The 16849-nt window shown below is 39.7% G+C and overlaps 1 pseudogene; it reads right to left on the bottom strand.

Annotated features, from left to right (window-relative positions):
* Positions 1-856: 856 nt before the first annotated feature.
* The window catches only part of LOC129692654 (olfactory receptor 4A47-like), a 30665-nt pseudogene continuing 14672 nt past the window's right edge, over positions 857-16849 (bottom strand).

Raw genomic sequence — 16849 nt, 5'->3', positions numbered from 1 at the left:
CACCCTTTTCCCATTCCAATCCAGCCCTCCTTTCTTCTTCTCCTCTCATTCCCCTCCCCAATTCCTGATAACAAAGGTTCTCCTCCCCTTCTGTCTGACCCTAATCTATCTGGTCTCATCAGTACTGGCTGCATTGTCTTGCTCTGTGGCCTGGTAAGGCTGCACCTCCCTTAAGGGGAAGAGTCTTTTCTGAGACTGATACTCCAAACAAGGACCATTTATGGATATAACCTAGAACCCTGGCCCTGGCACAGATGTAGCCCATGGCAGCTCAGTGTCAAGTGGGTTCCTTAGTAATGGGAACAAGGACAGTCTCTGACATGAAATCAGTGGCCCGCTCTATTTAATATTAATATGCTAAGAAATTTTAACATAATTATATAAAAAGGTCTCTTTCAAATACAAAATAAAATGTATATTTTAAATATTAGAATCTTATTGATAATGTGTGAGGGAAAGAGTCAAGTCACTACATAGTATTTCTTTATTCTTGATAATAAGCTTTCTTAGCTCTCAAAAACAATTACATTTATTTTAAAAACAAAAAATGTCATTAAGTAAAATAAATTTACAATACTAAGTATGGCACATAAATCTTTAGTCTGTATAAAAAGAATTCTGTCACCCAGATTTAATGCATATTTTTCTACAAATTCTGAAAATCTTAAAAATACATCTTGTTCATTGGAAGAATTCACATACTAATTGTTTTCATTGTGTTTAGTTATTAACATTGAGAAACTTAGTGTGATAAAATAATATTCTGTCAGGGTGACACTCCGTAGAGAAGATTAACTTCCTTTCCAAACAGCCATCATTTTCTGGCCTATTTCTCTTTCACTTCATTTCCTTTTACTTGTCCAAAGTTTCCTCATGGCATTTTTCATCTTTGCATTTTTCAGAGTATATATGAAGGCATTTAACACTGGGGTGATAACAGTGTAAAATACAGTCAATGACTTCTAAATAGGTAAATAGAAGGAGGTCTCACATACGTGTGTGTGTGTGTGTGTGTGTGTGTGTGTGTGTGTATGTATGTATACATTTTTTTAATGGCAGCTCAGTGTCCAAGATGGTTCCCCAGTAATAGAACAGGGGCTGTCTCTGACATGAACTCATGGGCTGGCTCTTTGATCAACTCCACCTGATGAAGGAGCAGCCTTACCAATTCACAGAGGAAGGCAATGAAGCCAGTCCTGATGAGACCTGATAAACTAGGGTGAAATGAAAGGAGAGGAGGACTTCCCCTATCATTGGACTGGGGGAAGGTCATAGGAGAAGAAGAGGGAGGAAGGGTGGGATAGGGAGAGGCTGGGGGAAGGGGCTACAGCTGAGATGCAAAGTGAATAAACTGTAATTAATAAAAATAAAGTTAAAATACAGGGAACAAAAATAGGACTACCACAATGATGTGGAAGCTGCAGGTGGATAAAGCTTTGCACCTCCCTTCCTGACTGAGATTCTTCAGGGAGTGAAAAATGTCCCCATAAGAAGTTAGCAACAGCATAAAGATGACCACAGAGATTGACCCATCGTTGGGAACAAATGTGAGACCAGTAACATAGGTGTCTGTGCAAGCCAACTTTAATAAGTGGTACATGATGAAATGGTCAGTGATGTTAGGACCACAGAAAAGAAGGTTATAAACAAACAAAAGTTGAACTACTGCATACATGAAACCCCCCAACCCAGGCCAACCACAGTAGGAGATACACACACATTGGTTCATGATGGTCAGATAATGCAAGGGTTTGCAAATGGCCACTGGTCATAGACCATAACAACTAAAAGTTAGATATAGCACCATCATACAAATGTCTTATGAAAAGATGGGTCATTCATAACCAAACCTTTGGCAGAGTACAGGGAATCATGGGAAAGAAGGGGAGTTAGTGTGATGTGGAAAGGATAGGAGCTCCACAAGGACCAAATATATCTGGCACAGGGTCTTTTCTGAGACTGACACTCCACCAAAGACCATGAATGGATACAACCTAGAACATCTGCTCAGATGTGGCCCATGGTAGCTCAGTAACCAATTGTTTTCCCATAGTAAGAGGAACAAGGACTATTTCTAACAGGAACTCAATGGCAGGCTCTTTGACCTCCCCACCACCCACTCCCCAAAGGAGGAGCAGTACTATTAGGTCACAGAGGAGGACTTTGCAGCCAGTCCTGATACCTGATAAAATACCTGATAAAAGATACCTGATAAAGATACCTGATAAAACAGGGTCAGATGAAAGAGGAGGAGGTCCTCCCCAATCAGTGGACTTGGAAAGGGGTAGGGAGGAAATGAGGGAGGGAGGGTGGGATTGGGGAGGGAATGAGGGAGCAGGATACAGCTGTGATACAGAGTTAACAAAATGTAACTAATAAGAAGAAAAGAAAGAAAGAAAAACTGGGTCATGCAAGTTTGAAAGGAAAAATTTTCTTCTCCTACCATAAGTATATAATCATATTTGGTGTAACTGTGGTTGTATAAGCAGTATCCACAAATGATAAGTAGCCAACAAAGAAGTAAATGGGGGCATCTAAACTTGAGATGACCACAACAGTCACAACAATGAGTAGATTTCCGGCCAATGTCACAACACAGATGACCATGAACACAACAAATAATATTTGGACTGTGAATGAAGCCCCAGAGAACAAATTCAGTCACAGTTATTTTTTTTTTAGGTTATTCCATGTATCCTGTATATTTTTATGTCAATAGTAAAACAAAGTATTTGAAATGAGAATGGTTACTTCATGAAATTTTAAAATAGTGTTTATTCATTCTAGAAATAAAAAAATAAAGATCATGGCTGATTTTATTCCAGAACTTATAGATAACACAAATACGAGTCTCCAGATTCAGTGGTATTACAGATGAATTGAAAGGGAAGTAAATTAAAGAACTATAAGAAAAAGGCAGATTGTGAAATAAATTAACTGTCACAACTAGCTTTTACAATTACCTGGTAGGTAATGAAAATCAGACATAAGACTAGTACAATAAGCAAAAACAGAATAAAGATGTATGAAATATATAATGTAAAATTAAAATAAGTTGATTATAAAAGGAACAAAAACATACAAATAATTAATAAAGAAATGGCATAGAGTAAATAAATATATCTGAAGGTTAAATTTAATATTTTTTAAATAAATAAAATGTAAGTTTAATATGAAAAGTAATTTAAAAATACAAACAACATGGATCAGTAAGATTAACATAGTGTAATGGCTATGCTAACAAAAGCAAACTACAGATTCAAAGCAATTCCCATCAAAATACCAACACAATGTTTTACATACATTAAAAGAATGATTCTCAATTTCATATGAAAAAAAAAACAGTATAGCTAAAACAATCTTGTGCAACACCAGATCTTCTGGAGGTACTCTCATCACAGATCTCAAGCTGTACTATAGGGCATCAATAATAAAAAACACATGGTACTGACATAGAAACAGACTGGGAGATCAAAAGAATCAAACTGAAGATTCAGAAATAAACCTACACACCTATGGATACCTCAAGATCCAGCTATTCATGATTTCCTTGTTTCTAATTGCTGAGTAGTATTCCATTAGGTAAATGTACCATAACTTCTGCTTTCATTCTTCCTTTGAGGGATGCCTGGGTTATTTCCAGATTCTGGCTATTAGGAATAAAGCTACTAAGAACTTGGTTGAGCAAAAGTCCTTGTTGTATACTTGAGCATATTTTGGATATATGCATAAGAATGGTATATCTGGATCTTGAGGTAACACTATTCCTAATTTTCTGAGAAAGCACCAGATTGATTTCCAAAGTGGTTGAACAAGTTCACATTCCCACCAGTAATGGAGGAGGGTTCTACTTTCTCCATATCCTCTCCATCAAGCAAATGATGGGAACTAGAAAAGATCAATCTGAGTGAGGTATCCTAGAAGCAGAACGACACACATGATATATACTCACTTATAAGTGGATATTAGACATATAGGATAAGATAAACATACTAAAATCTGAATACCCAAAGAAGCTAAGCAAAAGGGAGGACCCTGGGTAAGATGATCAATTCTCATTCAGAAAGACAAATGACATTGGAAGAGGGAGAAAAGAGGGAACAGGACAGGAGACTACCACAGAAGGCCTCTGAAAGACTCTACCCAGCAGGATATTAAAGCAGATGCTGAAACTTAGAGCCAAACTTTGGGCAGAATGAAGGGAATCTTATAAAAGAAGGGAGAGATAGAAAGACCTGGGAGGACCAGGAACTCCACAAGGAGAGCAACAGAACCAAAAAATCTGGGTACAGGGGTTTTTTCTGAGACTGATACTCCAACCAAGAACCATGTCTGGAGATAACCTAGAACCCTTGCACAGTCATAGTTCATAGAAGCTCAGTGTCCAAGAGGATTCTCTAGTAAGGGGAACAGGGACTGATTCTGACATGAACTCAGTGACTGACTCTTGGATCACCTCCCCCTGAGGGGAGGAGCAGCCTTACCAGGCCACAGAGCAAGTCAATGCAGCCAGTCCTGATGGGACCTGATAGGCTAGGGTCAGATGGAAGGGGAAGACCACTATAAGTGGACTGGGGGAGGGGCATGGGAGGAGATGAGGAAGGAAGAGTGGAATTGGGAGGGAATGAGAGAAGGGGCTACAGCTGGGATACAAAATGAATAAATTATAATTAATAAAGAAAATAAAAATTTTAAAAAAGATTCAGCTATTCCACTCCTAGGCATATACCCAAAAGATGTACCATGATTCAGTAACAACATTTGCTCAACCATGTTTGTAGCAGCGCTATTCATAATAAACAGAATCTGGAAACAACCTAGATGTCCCTCAATGGAGGAATGGATACAGAAAGTGTGGTACCTTTACACAATGGAATACTAAAAAAGTAAAAACAGGGAAACCATGAATTTGCAGACAAATGGTGGGAACTAGAAAATATCATCCTTAGTGAGGTAACCCAGGACAATATATACTCACTTATAAGTGGATATTAGCCATATAATATAGGATAAACATACAAAACTCAAAAGCCTTAAAGAAGAGAACAATGCACCAGTCGTGATGAGACCTAATGGGCTAGGATCAGATGGAAGAGGAGGAGGACCTCCGATATCAGTGGACTGGGGGAAGGGCATGGAGGAGAAGAGAGAGGAAGGGTGAGGTTGGGAGTGGAGGGGAAGGAGCTACAGCTAGGATAGAAAGTGAATAAATTGTAATAAATAAAAATTTAAAATAAATAAAAATTTAAATAAAAATAAAAAATAAAATAAAAATTATAAAAAATAAAAAATTAAAATAAGAAAATGGAGAAATAAAAAATAAGCTAAAAAACAAGGATGACCCTAGAAAAGATGCTTAATCCTCATTCAGAAGGGCAAACAGGATAGACATCAGAAGTAGAAGACAAGGAATAGGACAGGAACCTTCCACAGAGAACCCTCCAAATGACTCTACCCACCAAGGATATCAAAGGAAGTACTGAGACTCATAGCCAAACTTTGGACAGAGTCCCAGAATCCTTATGGAAGAAGAGGGAGACAGAAATACATGGAAGGGACAAGAATGCCACAAGAAGAAAAACAGAGCAAAAAGCCTGGTCCCAGGGGTGCCATTAGAGACAGATACTCCAACTAAGGACCTCTCCTATCAAGGGACTATGGACAGGGCATACAGGGAGAAGAGGGATGGTCAATGGGACTAGAAGGAAACAAGGGAGGGGGAATACAAAGTGAATAAAGTCTAATAAATCAATATATAAAAATAGATAAAATTTTTAATTTTAGTTTTTATTATTTTTATATTAATTACACTTTATTAACTTTGTATGCCCCCCATAAACACCTCTCTCCTCCTCTCCCAGTCCCACCTTCCCTCCTTCTTCTCCACACATACCCCTCCCCGAGTCCACTCATAGGGGAGGACTTCCTCTCCTTCCTTCTGATCCTAGTCTATCAGATCTCATCAGGAGTGGCTGCACTGTATTCGTCTGTGGCCTGGTAAGGCTGCTCCCCCATCAAGGTAAGGTGATCAAAGAGCAGGCCAATCAGTTCATGTCAGAGGCAGTCCCTGTTCCCATTACTATGGAACTCACTTGGACATTGAACTGCCATGGGTTACATCTGTGCATGGGTTCTAGGTTATCTCCATGCATGGTCCTTGGTTGGAGTATGAGTCTCAGGAAAGACCCCTGTGCTCAGATTTTTTGGTTCTATTACTCTCCTTGTAGAGCTCCTGTTCTCTCCATATCTTACTATTTCCCACTTCTTTCATAAGATTCCATGTACTCTGCCCAACAGTTGGCCATAAATCTCAACATCTGCTTTGATAGTCTGCAGTGCAGAAACTTTCAGAGGCCCTCTGTGGCAGGCTCCTAACTTGTTTCCTGCTTTCTCCTTCTGGTGTCCATCCTCTTTGCCTTTTGGGATGGGGATTAGCGTTTTAGCCAGAGTCCTCCCTTTTGATTAGTTTCCATATTTTAGTAGGTTTATCCTATGTTATATGTCTATATGAGTGAGTATATACCGTGTGTGTCTTTCTGCTTCTGGGATAGCTCACTCAGGATGATCATTTCCAGTTCCCACCATTTACCTGCAAATTTCATGATTTCCTTTTTTTTTTTTTTTTTCAGCTTCTGGCTATCACAAATAAAGCTGCTACAAACACGGTTGAGCAAATGTTCTCATTGTGTACTTGAGCCTCTTTTGGATATATGCCTAGGAGTAGTATAGCTGGATCTTGAGGAAGCGCTTTTCCTATTTGTCTGAGAAAGAGCCAAATTGATTTCCAGAGCGGTCGTACAAGATTACATTCTCACCAGCAATGGAGAAGGGTTCCCCTTTCTCCACAACCTCTCCAGTGTGTGTTGCCATTTGAGTTTTTGATCTTGGCCATTCTGATGGGTGTCAGGTGAAATCCCAGTGTCTTTTTGATTTGCATTTCCCTAATGGCTAATGACATTGAGCATTTCTTTAAGTGTTTCTCTGACATTCAATATTCCTCTATGGAGAATTCTCTGTTTTGCTCTGTTCCCCATTTTTTTAATTGGTTTACTTGATTTGTTGCTTTTCAACTTCTTTAGTTCCTTATATATACTGGATATTAGCCCTCTCTCAGATAGAGGGTTGGTGAAGATCCTTTCCCAGCCTGTAGGCATTCATTTTGTTTTGATGACAGTGTCCTTTGCTTTACAGAAGCTTTTGAGTTTCATGAGGTCCCATTTATTGATTATTACACTTAGATCCTGTGATGTTGGTGTTCTGTTCAGGAAATTGTCTCCTGTGCCAATGAGTTCAAGGCTCTTCCTCACTTTTTCTCCTAACCAATTTAATGTGTCTGGAATTATGTTGAGGTCTTTGATCCACTTGGACTTCAGTTTTGTGGTGAATATGGATCTATTTTCATTTTTCTACATGTAGATATCCAGTTGGACCAGCACCATTTGTTGAAGAAGCTATCTTTTTTCCATTGTATGGTTTTGGCATCTTTTTTAAAAATCAGGTGTCCATAAGTGTGTGGGTTTATTTCTGGGTCTTCTATTCAATTTGATTGATCCACCATTCTGTTTCTATGCCAGTACCATGCAGTTTTTATTTATTTATTTATTTTAGTTTTTAAATTTTATTTTGAGAAAAATATTCAAGTTAGTATCTGAAAATGGTTATCACAGAACTACTGATATAAATCAACAAAACTGGAACAGCCTAAAAATCCAGCACGAGAGACATCTATTGAAGGGATTACTTACCATAACATTGTGGCATCTGGATAATCTGGAACATAGGATTTCACCAAATAAAAAGTCCAGTGATTTTTTTTAGATTCCATGTTTGAATTATGTATACACAGTCTGAAGTGCCCTGAATTTAAGAATCAGCACTGTCTTTGTTAGATCTAGATCTCCCTCATCCCCAAAACTGGACGACATCTCAGAAACTTTGAAAATCAGTATTGAATAATTTGTGTTCAAGATCCATAAACAATATGACATTAACCATTGTACTTAGCATACAGTTAAACAAAGGACATCTATTGTCACTAAGGGGCTTAGAAATATGGTTTTATTGAATATAATTCTATGTGCATTACATAATACGCATAACACATATGACATATGTTAAGTAAAATAAAGACTATATAGAATGGTACCATTTTGCAAAATATTCTGTAGGCATGACAAATAGTCATGATACTCTGGAATGATATTCAAAGTTTAATGTGGTAGAGAAATTGCAAGTGATATAGCTTGCATTAATTACTTTTTAAATATTTCACACAAGTAAAATTCTATTTTATAGAAGTACAAAATACTTTCATTAAGAAGAAAGTCTGAGGAATAAATTTCTTCAGGGGCTGCAAATTTCCATATAAAAATTTATAACTACTTTGAATGGTAGTAAAAATTTTAGAATAATAAAGATATAGCACTGTAGAGTAAGCTACATTTATACACACAATACTAATTTACTTTTAAAAAGTCTAAACAAATATAACATTGATTTTTTTTGCTTCATGCATACTTTAATTATTGATCTCACATTAAAAGGTAGCAATGAAAAATGGTTTTATAAAAATAATCTATTAAATTTACCTTGGCGAGGGGCCAAGATGGCGGCACCAGGAGAACACCATGTCTGAGAAGCGGGACAACACACTCCGTGCAGCGACCAGGAGACTGAACTCTGGGCCCTAAAAAAACATCAATAAATCATGTTTCCCAGGTGAGGGGAGGCTCCCACGGAGTGGGAAGCGGTCGAGTCCACTCTCGGCTGTCCAGCCAAAACACGGAAGAGAACCCGGCAACTCGGGCTTTGGGTCTCTGGGCTGGTGCCACAAGCCTGCTTGTCACGATCAATTTCCCAGGCTGATTGGTGGGCACAAGGGTGCATGAGGCTGAGAGTCCCAGTTGCAAAAGAAACCCACGGGGAAGGAAAGTTCCCAGACTGGTCACGGGTCACCCAGTCTTTCCCTGGAAGGTCTCTCCGACCACGGGTACCTGCCGCCATCACAATTGAGCTCCCTCCGCGCACGGATTGCAGCTGCACAGCTGTGCACCCAGGTCAAAATCCCTACTCCCTCTTCGGAGAAGGCAGGAGGCGTCCAGCAGAATCTGCCACACACCACATTGTCTGTACCCAAACCCAAGATCCTGGCTGAGAAAACCCAATCCTTTCAGGCACTCCCCCAAACACCGCCATAACCCTGTCGCAGTGGAACAGAAGGATAAAGAGGCGCACAGGGGCTTCATAGTGCCGGAACTCCAGTGCTGCCAGCCGCTCCTAGCAAACAAACTACAGCTCGGGATCTGGGACTGTGGTCATTCTACAAGTCCTGAGATTATCCTGGGTCCAGCGCAATAAGGTCTAGCAGCTAGTTCTATCACCGGCGCCCCCGACCTGAGCCCTGGCAGAGAAACACCGGCTCAGGGCTCAGGATCCGACTGAGAAGCCCCAACCACTGCTGGCACTCCCCTGAGAGCACCTCCATAAGCTTGCCCTAGTAGAGGAGAAGAAGGTCAGAGGGGAAGGACAGAGAGGCAGCCTGCCAAGGACACAGCACTCTCTCTCCAGCTCACCCAGCGGCCCCTAGCAGAGAAAACGAAGCTCTGGATCTGAGGACGCTCAATCCTACCCGGTACTCTCTTGGGATCAGCAAACATAGATTCTACCGCTAGGCTGCTTCTGGCAGAGAGATCTGGGCCCGGGATCTGGGATTGAGTACACTAATCCTAACTCTTTCCTGTGCCACCCAGGGACCAGTCAACATAACCCCTCCTGGCAGAGGGAAAGGACAAAGAGGCAGCACACAGGAAAGGTGGACACCGAGTCCTGTGGCCACAGTGTCACAGAGCTGACTGTTAGCCTACCCGTGCACTTCTGCAGCAGTACCAAAACAGAGAGTAGTGAGCAAGGGGAACCCCTGTGCATTCCAACTGATCCTGCAAGAGAGTGAGTGAGCCTTCTAGGGAGAGATTGCCCCAGACCCAGGGCCTCTCCACAGAAGCAACCAGATGAGATCCCTGCCAACCACAACCCTAGTGTGGGCATCATAGGGATTCTTGGGATAGCAACCCCAACATTGAAGCCTCTGCCTTGCAAGTCCACCAGGATAATCCAGGCAAACAATCCCTGGATCTCAGTCAGAACTGCGTAATAGTGGCTTGCAGGCCACTGCAATAGTCAGAGAATCCAAGCATGCACACTGCACCCGCTAAAAGCGCACGCGAATAGCGCCAGTGTCACATTCCTTACTTAGACAAAACTGAAAACACAGTGCACACTCCCAAAGCAGTGAACCTCTCTCATCTTCCTGAAAAAACAGTCCAGAAAAGAGAAAGAGAGGATCATAGCCTAAACTACAATCTCGAGGAACAACAAGTGAGGATTATAAATAACCAGATGGCTAGAGGCAGACGTAAGAACACTCCGAAAAAATCAGGACATAATGACCTCACCAGCAACCCCACAAAACAATGGATATTTCAATTCACTAGATATACATGAAAATGACCTCAAAACAATGTTTCTCCAGCTATTAGAGGCCCATAAAGATGAAATGAACAAAGCCTTCAGAGAAATAACCAAAGAAATTGAGACTAACCAAGAGGAAACAAATCATGCTCTCAGAGAAATGACCACGAAAATTGAGGCAAACAGAGAAGAAATGCACAAAGCTCTCAAAGAAATGTCCACACAAATGAAAGCAAATAATGAAGAAATAAACAAAGCTTTCATAGAAATACAGGCAATTTTACCCAAAGAAGTAGAAGCACAATTAGTGATACATAGAGAGGAAACAGACAAAAAAATAGAAGCTATCATTGAAAAGCAGGAGTCCACATTCAAACAGATGAAGGAAATGGTGCAAGACATGAAAACAGAATTAGAATCAATAAAGAAAACACAAATAGAGAAAAACCAGGAGCTGGAGAACATAGAGAAAAGATCAGGAACTACAAAGGTAAGCATCACCAACAGAATACAAGAGATGGAAGAAAGAATCTCAGGAGCCGAAGATACACTTGTGGAAATTGACACGTCTCTCAAAGAAAAAATAAAATCAGAAAAGTTCCAAACACAAAACATCCAAGAAATCAAGGACACCATGAAAAGACAAAACTTAAGAATAATAGGAGTAGAAGAAAAAGAAGAAAACAGGCTCAAAGGTCCGGAAAATATTTTAAAGAAAATTATAGAAGAAAACTTTCCCAACTAAAGAAGGAGATGGCCATAAACATACAAGAGGCCTACAGAACACCAAGTAGACTAGACCAGAAAAGGAATTCTTCACGTCACATCATAGTCAAAACACTGAACCTACAAAACAGAGAAAAAATTCTAAAAGCAGCAAGGGAAAAAGGCCAAGTAACATATGAAGGTAGACCTATCAGAATCACACCAGTTTTCTCAACAGAAACTATGAAAGCCAGAAGGGCCTGGACAGAAATCATACAGTCCTTAAGGGACCACAGATTCCAACCCAGACTACTATACCCAGCAAAACTTTCACTCAACATAGATGTTGAATTCAAGATATTCCAAGACAAAACCAAATTTAAACAATATCTACATAGTAACCCAGCTCTACAGAAGTTACTAGAAGGGAAACTCCAAACCAAAGAAAACAACTACATCGAAGGAAACAGAGGAAATAGATAACTACACAACAACAACAACAAAAAAAAACAAAAGAAGACAAGCAATGAAACGCAGTGACACCATCAACACCACATCTAAAGTAAGTAACAATTGTTGGTCACTAGTTTCTATCAACATCAACGGACTCAACTCCCCAATTAAAAGACACAGACTAACAGAATGGTTGCGGAAACAGGATCCATCATTCTGTTGCATCCAAGAAACACATCTATGCAACAAAGATAAACACTACCTCAGAGTAAAGGGCTGGAAAAATGTCTTTCAAGCAAATGGTTCCAGGAAACAAGCGGGAGTAGCCATCCTAATAACTAATAAAATAGACTTTCAACCCAAGTTAATCAAAAAAGATAAGGAGGGCCACTATATTCTCATCAAAGGAAAAATCCACCAAGAGGACATCACAATTTTGAATATCTATGCCCCAAATACAAGAGCACCTACATTCCTAAAGGAAACAATATTAAAGCTTAAATCAAACATTGATCCTAAAACCCTAATAGTGGGAGACTTCAACACTCCACTCTCACCAAGGGACAGATCAACTAGACAGAAAACAAATAGGGAAATAAAAACACTTACAAGACCCTAAATCAAATGGACCTAATAGACGTCTACAGATCTTTTCATCCAAACTCAAAAGAGTATATCTTCTTTTAGGCATCGCATGGAACCTTCTCCAAAATAGACCATATAGTTGGTCATAAAGCAAGCCTCAACAGATACAAAAAGATTGAAATAATCCCTTGTATTCTATCTGACCACCATGGACTTAAGCTGCACCTCAACAACAACAGAAATAACAAACAGCCTATACGCACATGGAAACTGAACAACTTGTTACTCAATGACAGCTGGGTTAAGGAAGAAATAAAGAAAGAAATTAAAGACTTCATAGCATTCAGTAAACATGAAGGCACAACATACCCAAATTTATGGGACACATTGAAAGCAGTGCTCAGGGGAAAATTTATAGCACTAAGTGCCTACAAGAAGAAATTCGTAACACATACAAACAACTTAATGCCCCAACAGAAAACCCTAGAAAAAAAAGAAGCAGATACACCCAAGAGGAGCAGAAGGCTGGAAATAATCAAACTCAGGGCTGAAATCAATCAATTAGAAACAAATAAAACTATTCAAAGAATCAATGAAACAAAAAGCTGGTTCTTTGAGAAAATCAACAAGATAAACAAACCCTTAGCCAAAGCAACTAAAAAGCAGAGAGAATCTATCCAAATCAACAAAATCAGAGATGAAAAGGGTGACATAACTACAGACACAGAGGAAATTCAAACAATCATTAGGTCATACTACAAAAGCCTATATGCCACAAAATTTGAAAATCTAAATGAAATGGACAATTTTCTTGATAGATTCCATCTTCCAACATTAAGTCAAGATAAGGTAGAATGACTGAACAGCCCTATATCCCCCAAGGAAATTGAAGTAGTCATTCACAGTCTCCCCTCCAAAAAAAAGCCCTGGGCCTGATGGTTTCAGCGTGGAATTCTACCAGACCTTCAAAGAAGTGCTCACACCAATTCTCCTCAAACTATTCCACAAAATAGAAACAGAAGGTACATTACCAAACTCATTCTATGAAGCAACAGTCACCCTGATACCTAAACCACACAAAGACCCGACAAAAAAAAGAGAACTTCAGACCTATCTCTCTTATGAACATTGACGCAAAAATACTCAATAAAATACTTGCAAACCGAATCCAAGAACACATCAAAGATATCATCCACCACGACCAAGTAGGCTTCATCCCAGGCATGCAAGGGTGGTTCAACATACGGAAATCCATCAATGTAATCCACCACATGAACAAACTGAAGGAGAAAAACCACATGATCATCTCCTTAGATGCTGAAAAAGCATTTGACAAAGTCCAACACCCATTCATGTTTAAAGTCTTGGAGAGATCAGGAATACAAGGCACATATCTAAATATAGTAAAGGCAATATACAGCAAGCCTATAGCCAACATCAAACTCAATGGAGAGAAACTTAAACCAATCCCACTGAAATCAGGGACAAGACAAGGCTGCCCAGTCTCTCCATACCTCTTCAACATAGTACTTGAAGTCCTAGCCAGAGCAATAAGACAACTAAAGGAGATCAAGGGGATACAAATCGGAAAGGAAGAGGTCAAAGTGTCACTATTCGCAGATGATATGATAGTATATATGAGCGACCCCAAAAATTCAACCAGAGAACTCCTCCAGCTGATAAACACCTTCTGCAAAGTGGCAGGATACAAAATCAACTCAAAAAAATCAGAAGCCCTCCTGTATACCAAAGGCAAAACGGCTGAGAAAGAAATTAGAGAAACAACACTCTTCACAATAGCCACTAATAACATCAAGTACCTTGGGGTGACACTAACCAAGCAAGTGAAAGACCTGTTTGAAAAAAACTTCAAGTCTCTGAAGAAAGAAATTGAAGAAGATCTCAGAAGATGGAGAGATCTCCTTTGCTCATGGATTGGTAGGATTAACATTGGGAAAATGGCTATCCTGCCAAAAGCAATCTACAGATTCAATGCAATTCCCATCAAAATGCCAACTCAATTCTTTACAGACCTTGAAAAAAAGATTCTCAGCTTCATATGGAGAAACAAAAAACCCAGAATCTCCAAAACAATCCTGTACAACAACAGATCATCTGGAGGTATTTCTATCCCAAATCTCAAGTTGTACTACAGAGCAATAGTAATAAAAACTGCATGGTATTGGCATAAAAACAGAAAGGAGGATCAATGGAACCGCATAGAAGACCCAGAAATAAACCCACACACCTATGAATACTCAATTTTTGACAAAGAAGCCAAAACCATTCAATGGAAAAAAGACAACATCTTCAACAAATGGTACTGGTCCAACTGGATGTCCACATGCAGAAAAATGAAAATAGATCTATATTTATCACCCTGCACAAAACTAAAGTCCAAGTGGATCAAAGACCTCAACATAAAACCAGATACTCTAAATCTGTTAGAAGAAAGAGTGGGGAACAGCCTAGAAGATCATTGGCATAGGAGACAACTTCCTGAACAGAACACCAACAGCACAGGCTCTAAGAGCAACAATCAATACATGGGACCTCATGAAACTGAAAAGCTTCTGTAAAGCAAAGGACACTGTCATCAAAACAAAAGGCCTGCCTACAGATTGGGAAAGAATCTTCACTAACCCTTTATCTGACAGAGGACTAATATCCAGTATATACAAAGAACTAAAGAAGCTGAAAAGCAGCAAACCAAGTAATCCAATTAAAAAATGGGGAACAGAGCTAAACAGAGAATTCTCGACAGAGGAATATCGAATGGCAGAGAAGCACTTAAAGAAATGCTCAACCTCATTAGCCATTAGGGAAATGCAAATCAAAACAACCATGAGATTTCACCTTACACCCATCAGAATGGCCAAGATGAAAAACTCAAGGGACAACACATGCTGGAGAGGTTGTGGAGAAAGGGGAACCTTCCTCCACTGCTGGTGGGAATGTAAACTGGTACAACCACTCTGGAAATCTATCTGGTGCTTTCTAAGACAATTAGGAATAGTGCTTCCTCAAGACCCAGCTATACCACTGCTAGGTATATACCCAAAGTTTGCTCAAGTACACAAAAGAGATATTTGCTCAACCATGTTTATAGCAGCTTTATTTGTAATAGCCAGAACCTGGAAAGAACCCAGATGTACATCAGCGGAGGAATGGGTACAGAAATTGTGGTATTTTTACACAATGGAATACTACTCAGCAATCAAAAAGGAGGAAATCATGAAATTTGCAGGCAAATGGTGGGATCTAGAAAAGATCATACTGAGTGAAATATCCCAGATGGAGAAAGACAAACACGGTATATACTCACTTATATAGACCTATAAGATATGATAAACATAATGAAATCTATACACCTAAAAAAGATAATCAAGAGAGCAGACATGGGGTAAGATTATCAATCCTCGTTTAGAAAGACAGATGGGATGTGCATTGAACGTATGACAGGAGTCTATTGAGTGCATCTGAAAGACTCTAACTAGCAGTGTTTTCAAAGCAAAGATTCATGATCAAACCTTTGGCAGAGTACAGGGAATCATAAGAAAGAAGGGGAGTTAGTCTGATGAGGAAAGGATAGGAGTTCCACAAGGACCAAATATATCTGGGCATAGGGTCTTTTCTGAGACTGACATGCAACCAAGGACCATGTATGAATGTAACCTAGAACCTCTGCTCAGATGTAGCCTGTGGTAGCTCAGTAACCAGTTGGTTTCCCATAGTGAGGGGAACAAGGACTATTTCTAACAGGAACTCAATGACTGGCTCTTTGGCCTCCCCACCCCCCAAGGGAGGAGCAGTCCTGTTAGGCTACAGAGGAGAGCTTTGCAGCCAGTCCTGAAGATACCTGATAAAACAGGATCAGATGAATGGGGAGGAGGTCCCCCCTATTAGTGGACTTGGCAAGGGGTACGGTAGAGATGAGGCAGAGATGGAGGGAGAGTCTGGGAGGGAATGAGGGATCAGGACACTGCTGGGATACAGAGTGAATAAAATGTAACTGATAAGAAAAAATAAAATTAAAAAAAATTACCTTGGCTTTGAACGATCAGAAAACATGTACCTTCACACTTAATTCAGCTAAATAGTGCCATTGGGAAAATCACTACCTCTGTGAAACCTCATCTTTACCTGCTTTATCACTCAATCAACAAGTCTGGATGAATTTTTTTTTCTTCAAAGTGCACAACTGACCTTAGAGAGCAGGTGTAATCAGCAGGATTCTTCACAGTGCTGTGCTTTGATCCTGTCCTTCTGTTCTCTCGAGCCCTCGCTTCCTCGCATATACCACCACACTTGTTTCAAATAGGTGTTCTTTTAAGTCCAAGGCAAAACAAGAGTTTGGAAAAATGACTTTCCAGCATCTGAGTTTTGTTTTAAAGACGTTTCCTCCACTCTATTCTGTAGGGTCTGAATATCTATCAGAGGTCAGGTTAGCCATGTATCCCAGCAAATGTCTACCTGATAACCTCAAAAGTGATTCTTAGGATATTTCCTGATGGAAAGATGGGGGTGGGTTGGTCCATCTGTCATCTATCTATCTATCTATCTATCTATCTATCTATCTATCTATCATCTATCTATCTATCTATCTATCTATCTATCTATCTATCTATCTATCATCTAT

This window comes from Psammomys obesus, unplaced genomic scaffold (genome assembly GCF_907164565.1).
Source record: "Psammomys obesus unplaced genomic scaffold, mPsaObe1.curated_primary_1811, whole genome shotgun sequence".
Taxonomy (NCBI): Eukaryota; Metazoa; Chordata; class Mammalia; order Rodentia; family Muridae; genus Psammomys; species Psammomys obesus.
The sequence above is the reverse complement of the archived record's forward strand: the minus strand, read 5'-3'. Positions and strand labels throughout refer to the sequence as shown.